The 15144-nt window shown below is 40.4% G+C and overlaps 1 protein-coding gene across 3 annotated transcripts in view; it reads right to left on the reverse strand.

The window, feature by feature from the left end:
* LOC149321517 (sodium- and chloride-dependent GABA transporter 3) overlaps positions 1-15144 on the reverse strand; it is a 156382-nt gene that overhangs the window by 49418 nt on the left and 91820 nt on the right. The window lies entirely within an intron of this gene.

Raw genomic sequence — 15144 nt, forward strand, 5'->3', positions numbered from 1 at the left:
AAGACCTGAGGGGGTCTTGAAACACATTTGAGACTGAGAAAATCTCTAGCCTAGGTTTTCATAGGCTGCTGCCTTTGATTTTGTTGTGTCCCTTTCAAGTCTTTCTAACTTATGGAGACCCCAAGGCAAACCTATCATGGTGTTTTCTGGGACTGAGAGCATGACTAGCTCAGGGTCATGCAGTGGGTTTTCATGGACAAGTGGGAAATCAAACCCTGATCTCCAGAGCTGTAGTCAAATGCTCAAACCACTACACCCTTTGATTTACTACTATACTACCACTACTACTACTACTAATAATAATAATAATAATAATAATAATGCAGTGACAGCTTCAGTGGCAGTTTAATGGAATTTGTGCAGGGGAATGCGTGAGAGTGTGTGTGTGTACACACACATACATCAATGCAGGTGTAGATGTATGTGTATAGATAGCATAATGCAATTAGGGATTATTTTGTCTCCTCCCTCTGACAAAATTTAAGACTCCCATTAAATTACAATATGAAGTCCACATGAGGAGCAGGAGATGATAAGCGCAAAGCCTCTGAAAAGTGTTCCAACTATGTGTCTTCCCAAGTTATTTTGCCTTCAGCCACACATAAAGGGGGATGTAACTTTAGTGCCAGTCTCAGAGCAGGTGGGAACTTTAGAGAGGGTACTATCAGTCCTGACTAGGATGCTCCCCCATCTGGGAAACACACAAGGACACAGTGTAGGGGGTTACTAATGATATTCTTGATTGTTGGCAGCTCTTGAGAAAGAACTGACATGGTACCATAAGCAGTGTTTTCGAGGGGTTGGGGCCTAGCCAGCCCAGTGAAGCTGTTCCTTGGTCTCAAGGTTCTCAGGAAGAACAGCATAGACCATGTGAGTCTGGCAAAGCAGCATATACTCAACAGGATTTAGAAATTGTCTTGGGCATGTTTGGGACTTTCCTGAACAAGGAAAGGGACAATTGTCCATTGGTTTGTAAACATAGAACAGCAGGCCTGCAAACATATGTGGCTTGGTGAGCAAATGTCTTTTAACTACCCTATAGGAATTGAGAGAAAAAACATAGGGAAGGAGATCCATGATTCAAAAGGGGGAAGCCTAAGAAAGTGCAAAGTAGATTAGACCTGGGCCAAAACCTGATTCTCAGATTTTCTTATTTATGCTGCTGTCATAGGGGAATACCACACTAAACTGTCATAGCACTTTTATTCCACTTTAATGGCTATGGCTACCTCCTGTGGAATTCTGGGGTTTGTAGTTTAGTGAGGCCTAAGAGCTCTCTGGCTGAGAATTCTAAATGCCCTTCCCTACACTACAAACCTCAGAATTGCACAGAAGGCAGCCACAGCAATTAAAACAGAATTATAGCAGTGTAGTGGGGTATTCTCAGTGGTTAGAGTGCAAAGTTGCTTTGCCTAATCACTGAGTTTGTACAGTAAGATTTTTTTTACCACCCAGTGTAGACTTCATGGGAACTACATGGTCCTTTAGGATAAATCATTTTAGTACAAGGCTATTTAACCTATGCCTTTGCTGAGATCTTTTGCATCTCACAGCAAGAATATAGTTAATAGGACCCTGACACCAGGAGGCCAGGTAGGGAAGTCAAAATACCGTAGATTTCACAACAGCTCTTTCTGTATTGGTGATTTGGGTGACGGGGGCTTCTCTTTGCACCACCCTTACAATTTCAGGTACGAATGCTCCAACTGTATTAGCCCTCATTCCTTTTGGGACTGCCAACAAAGAAAAGCCCAGTTAGGTAACACTAGGGACCAGCACTTAGGCTGCAAGAGGCAAGGAGCTTGATAGCCACTTCCTAAAAGTGCCTGACCCAATTTGGTTAGATATGCTAGTTCCATAGTGCATATCTATCAGGAAGTTTCAGATGCCATAATGTATATGATAGCTTTAAATCCAGCTTAAGTATTCCATTTAGATTTTCCACATCACCCCTTTTTGTTTTATATTCAGTTAAGAATCTGGACTTCATAGTTAGAAAGCAAACTGACAAGCAAATTGAAGAAAAAGGAGTAGGGCCCTTTCTTGTTCCAATTTGAAAATTTCTCCATTAGATATTGGCCCAAGAAAACTCCTGGTGAATGCAGATCTACTCAGACTTCTGGAGGGTTAGAGGGGTAATATAGGGAATGCCATTAGTCTTTCACTTTCCCCAGGCACTAGGAAAAGTTATCTTAGGGTAGTAAGGTAATTTACCTGGCTCAAGCAGCAGCAGGGTCTTTGGGTTGGTTGACCTTTATCATGGTGCACATTTTACAGTTGTGTACTCACCTCAAGATACAGGCATTGTCATCACAGTACATTTGAGCCTGGTTGTCAGCCCTGGCCTTTTACACTAAGGTTCTGGGATTTTCAGATAGTGCAGGTGATTTTAGGGTTTGTAAAATGCTAGAGGGGTGGTCCAGGGTGAGGGAGACAATGATCAATAGGCATGAACCCATCTCTCCAACTATATTGAAGGGACTAGGTGGCCCCACATTAAAAAGTTCTGCTGGTTTGTGCCATTTCCCTTCCAGCTTCTCAATGCTTTGCACATTAGTTAGTGGTAGCATCCACAGGGAATACATCTGGTAAGGTACTTGAATTGAGAGATTGTACTGGAGTTGAAGGATGTTCAGTTACTTAAATGGCAGGCAGTCCTTACTATTCATTCCTTTAAGACAGACCAGAGAAGAACAGGTACAACTCTTCAACCAGAAGAGAACTGGCACAACCAGTGGCACAACCCTGTCATAGTACATTATGCCCTGTATTGGCATTGCATGAATTTTCGGGATTAGAGGTTCTTGTGTTTGTTCTGCCATGCAGATAATTCTCCTTTCATCAGATATCAATTTTGGTTACAAAAATGCTGCAGAGAAATACCCCACAGCAACATGGTACAAAACATGTTACAAAGTGAAATGAAGATGAAGATACAAAGGGGTATTCATGGAAGCACAACTGTAAGCATCAAAACAACCTCTAATATGTTTATCAATCCAGCTATTGTTTAATTGGGCACCAGCATGACTGAACGCAGTTGCAATGACATACATAGCAATGGAACAGATAGTGTGAAGGACACATAGACCCAGAAAGACATGGGAATGGAGAAGTTTGCTGGAAGAGCATCACCAGATCTCCCCTCCCCCTGCCCAACACACACACACACACACACACACTGCATTTCTGACAGAAACTAAAATCCAATAGATGAGTTCTGTCAAACCAAACAATACCGAATTTCCCTTTCATCTCTTGTGTACTCCTAAACACCCCTTTCCTGCTCTCATATTCCTGGGGACTCCAAATCCTGTCTAGGTGTTGTAGAGACCATGAAGCATCATCAATCAAAATCAAACCTTCTCATCTCCTGAATATCAAAATGAACTCCCCATTTGGAAACCTCCTCAGGTTCTGTTGAAGGACAATCAAGCTTTTGGTTTCCCATGGAACCTCTGTGGATTATGATTAGCATTAATGGTATAAAAAGCACCCCAAAACATAACCTTTTTGCTGAAATCACACACACACCTCTACAGATGCATAGTGATGTCGCCCTCAGCATGTTGATTTCCGCTTGCCTCCTGAAACCTTCTTGATGCCTCATACTTCCTGACTTCTCTTTCTTTCAAGACAAGTGACTATTACCTCATCTAACTGCAAGATTCTGCCACCCTCTTTCATTTTTGTATCTCAGTTACCTCTCTATGCTGGTGGTTCAAATGGGTTATCTTTGTGGTTGTGTGAGTTTTATATTTCTTACAATAAAAGTTCATGTTGTTCACCATGCCTGGGCTCTCTTGATGTTATTACTGGTATAGCTGATGCTTAGTTCCTGCATACATTACCCCAAGCCAAGCCAGATATTCTGCTAATTAATTAAAGATAGATTGCAATTCCCAGTGGAGGCCCTACCCCACACATTTAGGGTAAGACAACATAAACCTGCCATCCATTTCTGCTGATGGAAATAAACAAGCAGGTCTCTGGTTGCTGTTCTTACTATTAACCCTACCAAGGAATTAACCATTTTAAAAAGCTGTACATTTAATTCAAAGCAGACTTTTTCTTCATTGTTGAAATTCATACATTAGGGTTTTTTGTTTTGTTTTGTTTTTCATTTTCAGCTTTAAAGATGTGACAGATATTGCCCACCTCTTCAACCTGAGGAGTTCTGCATCCCCCCCCCCCCCCGTGTTCATAAAAGATTTGCACTCTCATCCATCCCAACAAAGTACACTAAACCAAGAATAATTATTTTACTGAGTTGTATTATAACTACCACTCTTATTTGAGAGGAGAGCAGGGAAAAACACAGTATTTATCCCTTTAAAAGGATTTCCCCCTTTTACAGTGAAATGAAAACATTTTTGTGTCATTTTAATAACACAACTACTTGATTCAGGCTGAATTTGTACTGCAGAAATAAAGCAGATTGACACCGCTCTAATTGCTGTGGGTCCACGCTATGGAATCCTGAGATCTGTAGTTTGTTGTGGAACCACAGCTATCTGACAGAAAAAGCTAAATATTTCGCACAACTACCAATCCCAGAATTCCATAGCATTGAGCCATGGCAGTTACAGTGCTGTCAAACTGCATTATTTTTGCAGTGCAGATTTAGCTCTAGTTTGTTTTAACTCATCTTTACCTCAAGGTGGCATTGCTGCTTACAAAAGATCTGGTATTGATTTAAATTGAGTTTTTTGAAAGGAAATGTTTTGACATTGCTAAATAAAGTGGCTTGAAGAAACACAAAAAAGTAAATGCATCCATTGCTGGAAAATGCATGGTATCCTCATGTGTGCAAATGGTCCAGTGGACACGCACAGTGTCAAAACATTCTCTTCAAGAAAACTCTATGTGCACATTCTGGCACAACACAATATTCTAAACCCAGCATTTGATGGTGACTGTGAGGAAGGGTCAGGAAGGCAACTACCAGACAGGAGTGGAGGGGGAGAGAATCAATCAATCAATCCTTATTCTGCTCCTGGGCCACCAGACATTTCCTCCCTGTCAATGACCTCAAATTCACTTTGCACATCAAACATCAAGCATTTTCACTTCTTTAACCTGATCAGGCACATAGTATCTTAGTAATAGTATAGAATTTGGTTGGAATATTTACAGATTAAATTGAAATTTAAGGAAGACATCAAGACTAGGGGAATAGAAAGGATAATAAACAAGCTGGATGAAGTCTGGTGGAAACCGCAAAAAAAGAAAATAGCAAGATTTTATAAAATTTTGTTAAAAAGGGATTTGGAAAAAGAAATAATAAAAGAAAACATGATAAGGTGGGCACAAGACATAGGACATAATATAGCATATGGGGAATGGTTAAAAACGTGGGAGAGAACAAATAGCTTCACTGCCTCCCAAGCTCTTAAAGATTTTTTTTTTTTAAATCTCTAATAGGTGGTATCTCACGCCAGCAAAAATCAAGAAAATTTATAAACTACCAGAAATAAAATGTTGGAGATGTGGGAAATGTGGAGGAACATTACTACATATGTGGTGGACATGTGGAAAGGTTAAGAAATTTTGGCTTAAGGTGCATGAGATAATTTAGGAAACATTTTCACTGCAATTCAATTGCTCACCTGAGTTTTATTTGTTAATATGTTACCAGCACTAGACAGAAAGATAGAGAAAAAATACTGGAGAGTATTTTTGTATTTGATTACAGCGGCAAGGCTCGTGGTCGCAAAAAAACTGGAAAAACAACAACTTTATAATAAAAGAAGACTGGATGATAAAAATACAAGAACTAAAAGAAATGGACAGACTTACAAAAATCTTAGAAAGTAAATCGGATACGGACTTAAAAGAAGAATGGCTCCCTGTTACTCTTTTTTGGGGAAAGACATTTGACATAAAACAAGACTTATTTTTATAAAATGAAAATAGAAAGAGTTAAAAAAAATGTATAGGATTGGAGGATGCTGATTTAGGGTTCTTTTTTTTCGGCGGGGTGTATCTTTTTTCTTTTTTTGTAGATTAGGAATCAATCTTTATTTATGTATGATATGTAAAATTTGTTTATTGCTGAAGATGTAATAAGTGTAAAAATAATTAAAAAAAAAAAAGAAATACATTCAGCCCTCCATATCCACGGATTCAAGTATCCATGGCTTGAAAATATTTTTAAAATATATAAATTCCAAAAAGCAAACCTTGATTTTGCCATTTAATATAACGGACACCATTTTAGTATGCCATTATATTTAATGGGATGTGAGCATGCATTGATAAGGCTATCCATGGGGAGTCCTGGAACCAAACCCCTGAGGATACCAAGGTCCCACTATATAACTTTATAGGAGGATTAAAAGGTGTGTGCTATTTTTGTAGGTGTTTAGCAAGGTGAAAAGATGCACACAAACATACTGTTTTTCGTAACAATTTTAAAAATAATATAACTGCACCTCAGAAAGGTTGGTGTTTAATTCTTGGCATTAAAAGGGTAAAATGTATGCAGTCTTGATTGGCTTCTATTCTAATCATGTAGAGCTAGCTCCCCCCCCCCCCCCCCGACTTAACCCTGGAGAGAAGCATAAGCATGTATGTATGAACAAATATGCATCAATTAAGATCAGGACCATGACTTGAATTCCCTCCTCCAGTTGCTTTAAAAGAATTGGCCTAAATGGCTAACAAAACACACATACCATACAATAATATATTTAAATAATATTTTTAAAATCCTTTATAATCAAACAAAAAGTGCTTCTAGATGGACAGGTCTTAGCCATGCTAATCAAAAGGCATTCAGCAACTATTCCATTTTTCCCCTTCTTAATGCATTAAGTAAGAAAAAGAGATGGTCAAAGTAGTGGAAAAAACAAGGAGATTACAATTGAAGAAGCTGATGTTTGGACTGTGATTAGGGCTGGGAAGTGCTCTGACATAATCGTTTGTTGTTATGTGCCTTCAAGTGGCTTGTGCTGTGAAGCAACTCTAAGGCAAACCTGTCATGGAGTTTTCTTGACAGAATTTGTTTGGGCAAGATGGAAATAAAGAGCAACCTGCCTTTGAGAATGAGAGAGTGTGACTTGCCCAAGGTCACTCAGTGGGTTTCCATGGCCCAGCAGAGATTCAAATCCTGGTCTCCAGAGTCCTAGTCCAATACTCAAACCACAATACTATGTTGGCTCTCTTGAACAGTAATACAAGACAATAAAAGATTCCAGCAATTAATATAAATATTTAAAAACCCTGTTAAAATACTGTAATTTCACAATGCCACCTTACAAGCTTATTAAAAGGGAGAAGAGGGAGAGGAAGAGGGAAGGAGGAGTAGAGGCAGCATTTCTATCAGTTTGTGAGTCTATTAAAAAGAAGGCAAAATAATCTAGTGCCCCTGACTCACCAAGAAGCCCATTTGGAGACTGAGCCATGACACCTGGAGTTAGGAGATGTCAATCTTTTCTTCTCAGCAAGTCTCTCTTCTTTCTAGAGACCTGCACACCTTTCATAGGAATAGCAGCCAATGGGGAGTTCTGGGAGGCAGGTGTTTTGTTTGGGTTTTTTTTGCCAGACCTTCTCACTGAAGTGTTAGGCTTCAGCCAGATCTGGCAAAGCAGAATACATATGCACCACCTCGGGTTCCTGAAGCAATTGTGCTCAAATATCCTGCCCCACTCTCCAATCTGTCTGGTTAAACTTTATGTTCATTATGTATCATTTAGGAGATTCTGTATTTGTCACAACTTGGATGGTATGGCATGGGGCAAGATACAATATTGGGGAAGAAGGTAGCCTGCAAACCTTTCATTTCCCCACATGGGGCTACCAAAAACAGAGTCAGACCCAGCTGTGGGGCAGATGAATCACCTTTCCCCCAAATGGCAGGGAAACCACATAGTGGTGGTACATCCACATGGATTCCTGTGGATGCGCAAGTCTCAGCAGTGGCTAGAAGTGCATTGGCACAGCTAAAACTAGTGCACCAGTTATACCCGTTCCTTGAGATGTCAGATTTGACTATGGTGACACATGCCTTGATTACATCCTGTTTGGATTATTGTAACACACTCTCCATGGGGATGCCTTTGGAAACTGTTTAGAAACTTCAGCAGGTGCAAAACATTGCGGTGAGAATGCTGACTGGGGCCAGTTATTGGCTACTGGTTCGTTTCTGGGCACAATTCAAAGTGCTGGTCATGACCTATAAAGCTCTACGTGGCTCAGGACCAGACTATTTGAGAGACCATAACTCCCCATATGAACTTGATAGAGCCCTAAGATCCTGAGAAGAAGGCTTTCTCTTGGTCCTACCCCCATCACAGGCTTGCCTGGTAAGGACACAAGAGACAGCCTTCTGGGTGGCTGCTCCCACCCCCTGGAATGTCCTTCCATGAGAAGAAAGGCTATCCATCTCCCATACTGCTTGCCTTTTGTTGGTAAGCAAAAATGGTTTTATTCAGGCAGGCTTTTAATGTGTAATCATGGGATGGCTTTTATATGGGGTGTTTGTTATATGGGGTGTGTACTGTGGTTTTAATGTTTATAATTTTATATTGTTTTTAGCTGATGTTTAATTGCTTTATTGTAATATGTTTGTTAGAAATTTTATTTGTGAGCCACTTTGGGTCCCTTTCTGGCAGAAAGGTGGCATAGAAATCAAATAAATAAATAAAATATTAGACATCAGGTGGGCTATCTAGGATCTGTGCCTTCCACCACTATTCTGCTTTGTATGATAAAAAGCTGTGGCCTTTTTCATCTCCCGTCTTGCCTCACATGTTTCTGAACTGCACCCACCATTCCGCAGGCCAGAGCTTCAATGCTAGGCTTGCAAGCTTTCCTCAGAAAGGAGGTACAAATCATAGATGCCTATGCTCAGTGTTGGTTGTTATTCCTTCTCTTTATATGTGTGTGGATAGCTTAAACATGTTTTTTTGCTTAAAAGTATGAATAATGTAACACATTGTTCTTTACTACTACAGTGGAACCTTATTATACGCGGGGGATCTGTTCCGGATCCCTCCGCGTATAAAAAAATCTGCCTATGCTCGAGCCCCATTGTTTCCAATGGGGCTCGTGCGCGGCGGCGTGCGAGGCGCAATGGGTGCGCGCACCCATTCAATTGAATGGGACGCGACGCCCCTTCCGCCCCGCGCGCGCCGGCGGCTTTGAGCGCCTATGCTCAAAGCCGCCTATAAAAAGACCGCATATGCGGAGGCTCCACTGTACATATCAGGGGGGCAGGGATATAACAATAAACAAGTATATTGTGTACAGCTACACAAATGATAATTTCCACTGATATAACAAGTGCTTAATTTCTGTCTCCACGATTTTGAAACTAAAGACAAGCACTGCAGAAATGTCATTGTTTTCTGTTTCATCATAAAGTTTTTTACTTCTTTGCCTACTAATGGCCATAACCGCTATTAAAGAATGAAGATTGAAGCACATAAATTAATGTAACATAATTCTGTTTCAATGGGAAAAATTCTTTCATGAGAATACACTGCTAACTGATCTTATGTAAGTCCAAGAGTATTCTTGATAAGATGCAGACATAATGAAATAAGCAACATTCAAAAATACAGTCAGTGATTCAAAAACAAGTGCAGAACTAGGAACTGTCATGATAACAAAGTGAAACTTTAGAAAGTAAAATCAGTAGAACAAATAGACATTTAAAAACTTCTTGTAAATTTATAGTAAACAAAGTAGTACTATTGATGAATTGAATCCACTTGAACACGCTGTTTTCATAATCAGACAAGCAGTGTTGGTTTCCTTGGATGCCTTTTCTGTCGATGGATAGACACAATTGGATTTCACCCAAAGTGCCTGTAACTGCTGAAAACAAACCTTTAAAACAAGTTCTTTGGAAAGGCCTCCTGGGCACTACTTTAATAGTAAAGAAAAAACTGTCTAAAAGGTTATTCTGAGTGTAGACCTGAGAAATGCTACCTGGTAATACTGCTTACAACACAACAGCAAGAATGAGACAATAAGATGTTAGACTGTTTATTAATTAGTGTGTGTGTGTGTGTGTCATCAAGTCGCCTGTCGATTTATGGCAACTTCATGAATTTCAATGGGTTTCTTTAGGCAAGGAATCCTCAGAGGTAGTTTTGCTTCTTTCCTTCTTCTGAAATATAGCCTACAGCATCTGGTATTCATTGGCAGTTTCCCATCCAAGTACTAACCAAGGCTGACCCTGCTTAGCTTCCAAGATATCACAGGATTTTGTACCTTTAGCATATTTAGGCCCATCAATGGTAATTAACCTGTAAATATGACAAATTTCAAGCACAAAAAGAAGACAGTCCTTACAACAGTATTCTTAATACTTGTACTTGTTATCCAGATCCCTCCTTAAATTTGATCCGTCCATTTTACAAGCTCTAAACAATTTCTTACTGTCTTGTTAATTCGTATTGTATTGAGATCTTATGAAGTCACATTGTTACGTCAGTGTCAATTTAACAATACCAAAATATTTACACATTAAATCAATATATCTCTATTAGATAACAAGTACAAGTATTAAGAATACTGTTGTAAGGAGAAACTCCGTTTGTTTTATTTTCATTTAAGAATTAGGTTGATACAAAGGAGGGAGAATATTAAGATTTCTGATTATAGAAGTAGATCTCTCTCTAAATCTATATATTAGTATGCAATAATAAGCGTATTATAGCGTGGGAGGAAACTATAATATAAAAAATTCTAAATGGAATATAAGAGTCACATGAAGTACAAAAAGTAGAAACAGGTATTAGAGGTAAAAAAATTCCAGTTACTAATGGGAAAGGAAGTGTGTTAAAGAAACGATAAAGATTTAAATTTAAACATGAAATGAAAAGAAGGGTTGTGGTGCTTTATTATAATTCTTTAAGGAAAAGTGTTTATGATGTATGATATAGTATGTATTGTATTGTGGAAATACTTTAATAAAAAAAAAAGAAGAAGACAATCCTATTTTAAAAAAAAATCACTTGGAATCACTGCACAAAACCTATGGGGGCGGGGAGGAATAGTCTATCAAAATATCACTTATAGGGAAAAAAAATAGTGGACATAGTATTTCTGTTCCAATCCAGCATGGATCTTCTTGTGTTCACTGTGCAATTACATACTGGAAAGCATAAAGAAGGGGGAAAGCAACCAAAATCAGGATCTCTCCTGTCACTGACATACCCAGATCTTTTCTTTGCCTTCTGATTTTTTGGTGGGGGAAATGCCTGCTGAACAAAGTCCATATACTAGAATGTAAAGAGATGGACCCAGAGTTCGGTGAGCAGAGTTCCACCCCCTGAGTGCAGTGCTCTCAGGTCCTGACTCTTTTTCACCATCCCTACTCCTTGTATTTTATTATTTCTTTACTTATTAGAAATATTTATTTCTTCTCAAGGCAGCTAGGGTTCTGAGATGGTGCACAACAGATAAAATTATTCTTTTAAAACTTTTTTTTCAAAATGCTCACAACTGAATCCCAAAATATCAATCCTGATATTAAAGATTAAAGAATAATGGCCATATGAAACAGTGCAGTCTTGGGTATTCACCAGGATGGAACCAGCCTAACTTTCTTTGGAAGGCAGTTCCACAACCACAGTGCAGCTACAAAGAAAGCCCTGTCACATGCACACACCAGTCCAAAATTGTGGGGTGCTGTGATCTGCAGTAAGTGTTGTGTTGAGTTGAAAGTCTCAGATTCTAGGCAGGCTCATGAAGGAGGATGTGGTCTATCAGATATCCAGGCATATTGCACCCAAAGGTACATTGTAGGCCAAAACTAGTGACAAATTGAACTCAAAAGCCACTGCAGTTGGTACAAAACCTGTGGTGATATTTTTTTACTAAAATGCACAGCAGACAATAGTCTGACGCCATATTGTGCACTAGTTGTATCTTACAGAGGCTTTTCAAGGGCAAACCCATGAAGTGTCTATCAGAGAAATTTAATCAGGAAGTAATTCAGACACGGCCACTACAGGACAATACGCCTTACAAAGGAATAGGCACAGCTGGCAAACAAGCCAAAACAAGGCAAAAGCACTCCTAAGCACAACAACCATATGGCCTTCCTGAAGCAATTTTGGTCCAAGACCACCTTTAGGCAGCACTCCTAGCTTATTTTCCAAAAAAAAACCAAAATATCCTTGATAGGTGTTCTCTCAGGTAAATATCCAATTGTTTTTTATTTGTAGTTTTTCAACTTTCACAGAGGTCCTATGCCCCTAACCCCAGTGAATGTGGACGGGCCCACCATACTTTAATTGTTATGGGAACATATTATGCAATCCTGGGCTTTGTGCTCTGATGAGCTCCTCTAAACAGCAAATCTGCTTCCTAAACTGCAAATCCCAGAACTCCATGGGATGTTGCTATGGAAGTTAAAGATGAATCATAGTATGATAATCATGCATTGTGAGTCTCAGTGTTTTGCAAACATCATCAGTCAAGGCAGCCGAGGCTCTTTCTGTCCTGTAACCTGGCTTGAACCAAGAGTGTAATACATTCAAGTAATCAGTGCCATCCAAGAAACGCTGAATTTGTCTGCCACATGCATTCCCTAAATATCTGCTTCAGAGTGTGGAGGATGTTTTGGAACAACATGAGAGGTATAATGAGAAAGGGGAATTAATAAAAAAATTCCTTCCCTTCATTTCCATACATAGAAGCTTCTAGTGGATCGAAGATCCCTCCAGCCATGGAAGGGCAGCCGGAAATCCAACCAAAAGTGTTCATGCAAGGAAGGAAGGAAGGAAGGAAGGAAGGAAGGAAGGAAGGATGGAAGATGAGATCAGAACAACAATTAAAGTGCAAATAGAGGGCAGGTAGATAATAATTGTACAGTATTTTCACTGTACTGAACAATAAAGAGAACTGAAATTACCATGAAATTTCACTACATTATATAACATACATCAAGGCATCCTTAAGTGTGCAAATCCATAATGTTTTGTTTGATGCCTGTGACACAAACTAGAAGTTGTAGTGGCAGCCTGCCATTCATCAAAAATTAAAGACTTTAGTGTGGCAATGAAATGCAATAGTTGTACTATAGGAACCCATTGGAGAATGGAACTCAGAATCATATTATTACTCATCTCTTAATATTTTCCTTCTAAAACAGCATATAATATGAGGGCAATTTGAGCTATTTGGCTGTCTGAGGAAACACTTTTCTTGATCAGATGATGCATATACAGTTTAATTGCAGCTTAATTATTTAAAACACATGAACACACACAACGTTCCCATTCCCACTACAGTTTGCTGCGAAGCGCAATGCGGGCTATATGACCCTCGTTCTCATTTGAATGTGCTTCCGATCCTCCTCTGATCAATAAGAGGAGAAAAGGTCTGAGGCAAACTCAAATAGTCCGGGATTTCCTGACAATAGTTTGGGAGAGATGTTTTTTTAAAAAATTGATTCTGAAGTGTGCCCATAAGTGAGAGCGCCAGATCAGAATCGTGTTGATTTCCCCCCCCCCATAGAATTGATCGCAAAATTAATCTATTGCTAAAGCAGCAACTTGCTTTAGCAATAGATTAATTTTGTGATCAGTTCTATCGCAAAAAAAAAAAAGTCTCTCGCCCTCCTCCGCCTCCTCCTTCTCCTCCTCCTCCCATTGCTTGGGAAAGCCACTGCTGCTTGCCCGGTGCTGGCAGGACTTCCTTCCCCCTCTCCCCCTTCTTTTCCCTCCTTCCTTGCCTTTTCCTGGACTGGCAGGGCCTGCAGTGCTCCTGCTGGGTCTCCGCCTCTTCTCCTGGGCTAGCGGGACCTGTAGCGCTCCTGCTGGGCCTCCGCCACTTCCCTGGTGTAGGTGGGGCTTCTGGTGCTGCTGCCGTGCCAGGCAAGGGCAGGGCATGCAGTGGCGCAGCAGCAGTGGAAGCAACGCTAGCCCCAGAAGAAGCGGTGGAGGCCAGGCAGGAGCACCTCAGGCCCCACCAGCCGGGGAGAAGCGGCGGAGACCCAGCAGGCAAGAAGGAAGGAAACCGAAGGTAGGAAAATAAGGGAGAGAGGGAGAAGGAATGAATGAAGAAAGGAAAGAAGGAGAGGGGAGGGGAGGGGAGGAAGAGCGAAAGAGTGTCTGGTCAGGACCTTTGGAATGGGTCCGGGGGCGGGGAGGGATACTGGTTGAAGGGCTGAAGGGCTCCAATGGGAACGACATGCATCCCAAAGGAAAAAAAATCACTTCCAAACAGCCCCCCTTTTCATAGTGGGAATGAGGGGCCTTTTGGAAGCAACTGAAATACCAGGGCAGAGCCCAAATCGAACACGGGTTATTCCATCAGTGCGAATGGACCCAATAATGAGTATCCTGCCTTTTCTTTTAAAAAAAAAGGTGAAGATGGCTAGCATGCAAAAAACAACTACATCAAGAATAGCAATAAAGTTGTGAATACAAAAGATTATTATCATATTAGTTTACAGCAAGTAGTCAGATCAGCACTTGCCTTTTAAACAATTGCTTTATTCAATTTAATTTTTTACATTTAAATACAGATCTATATTCATAGAATCATAGAATCGTAGAGTTGGAAGAGACAACTAGGGCCATCCAGTCCAACCCCCTGCCATGCAGGAAATCCAAATCAAAGCATCCCTGACAGATGGCCATCCAGCCTCTGATTAAAGACCTCCAAGGAAGGAGACTCTATCACCTTCCGAGGAAGTGCATTCCACTGTCGAACAGCCCTTACTGTCAGGAAGTTCCTCCTAATGTTCAGGTGGAATCTCTTTTCCTGTAGCTTGCATCCATTGTTCCGGGTCCTGTTCTCTGGAGCAGCAGAAAACAAGCTTGCTCCCTCCTCAATATGACATCCTTTCAAATATTTAAACAGGGCTATCATATCACCTCTTAACCTTCTTTTCTCCAGGCTAAACATACCCAGCTCCCTAAGTCGTTCCTCATAGGGCATGGTTTCCAGACCCTTCACCATTTTTGTCGCCCTCCTTTGGACACGCTCCAGTTTCTCAATGTCCTTTCTGAATTGTGGCGCCCAGAACTGGACACAATATTCTAGGTGGGGCCTGACCAAAGCAGAATACAGTGTCACTATTACTTCTCTTGATCTAGACACTATACTTTTCTTGATACAGCCTAAAATAGCATTGGCCTTTTTAGCTGCCGCATCACACTGTTCACTCATGTTCAACTT

The sequence above is a fragment of the Sceloporus occidentalis genome, unplaced genomic scaffold (genome assembly GCF_023333645.1).
Source record: "Sceloporus occidentalis isolate IW3139 unplaced genomic scaffold, rSceOcc1.0.p SCAF_1, whole genome shotgun sequence".
In the NCBI taxonomy this organism is placed as follows: Eukaryota; Metazoa; Chordata; class Lepidosauria; order Squamata; family Phrynosomatidae; genus Sceloporus; species Sceloporus occidentalis.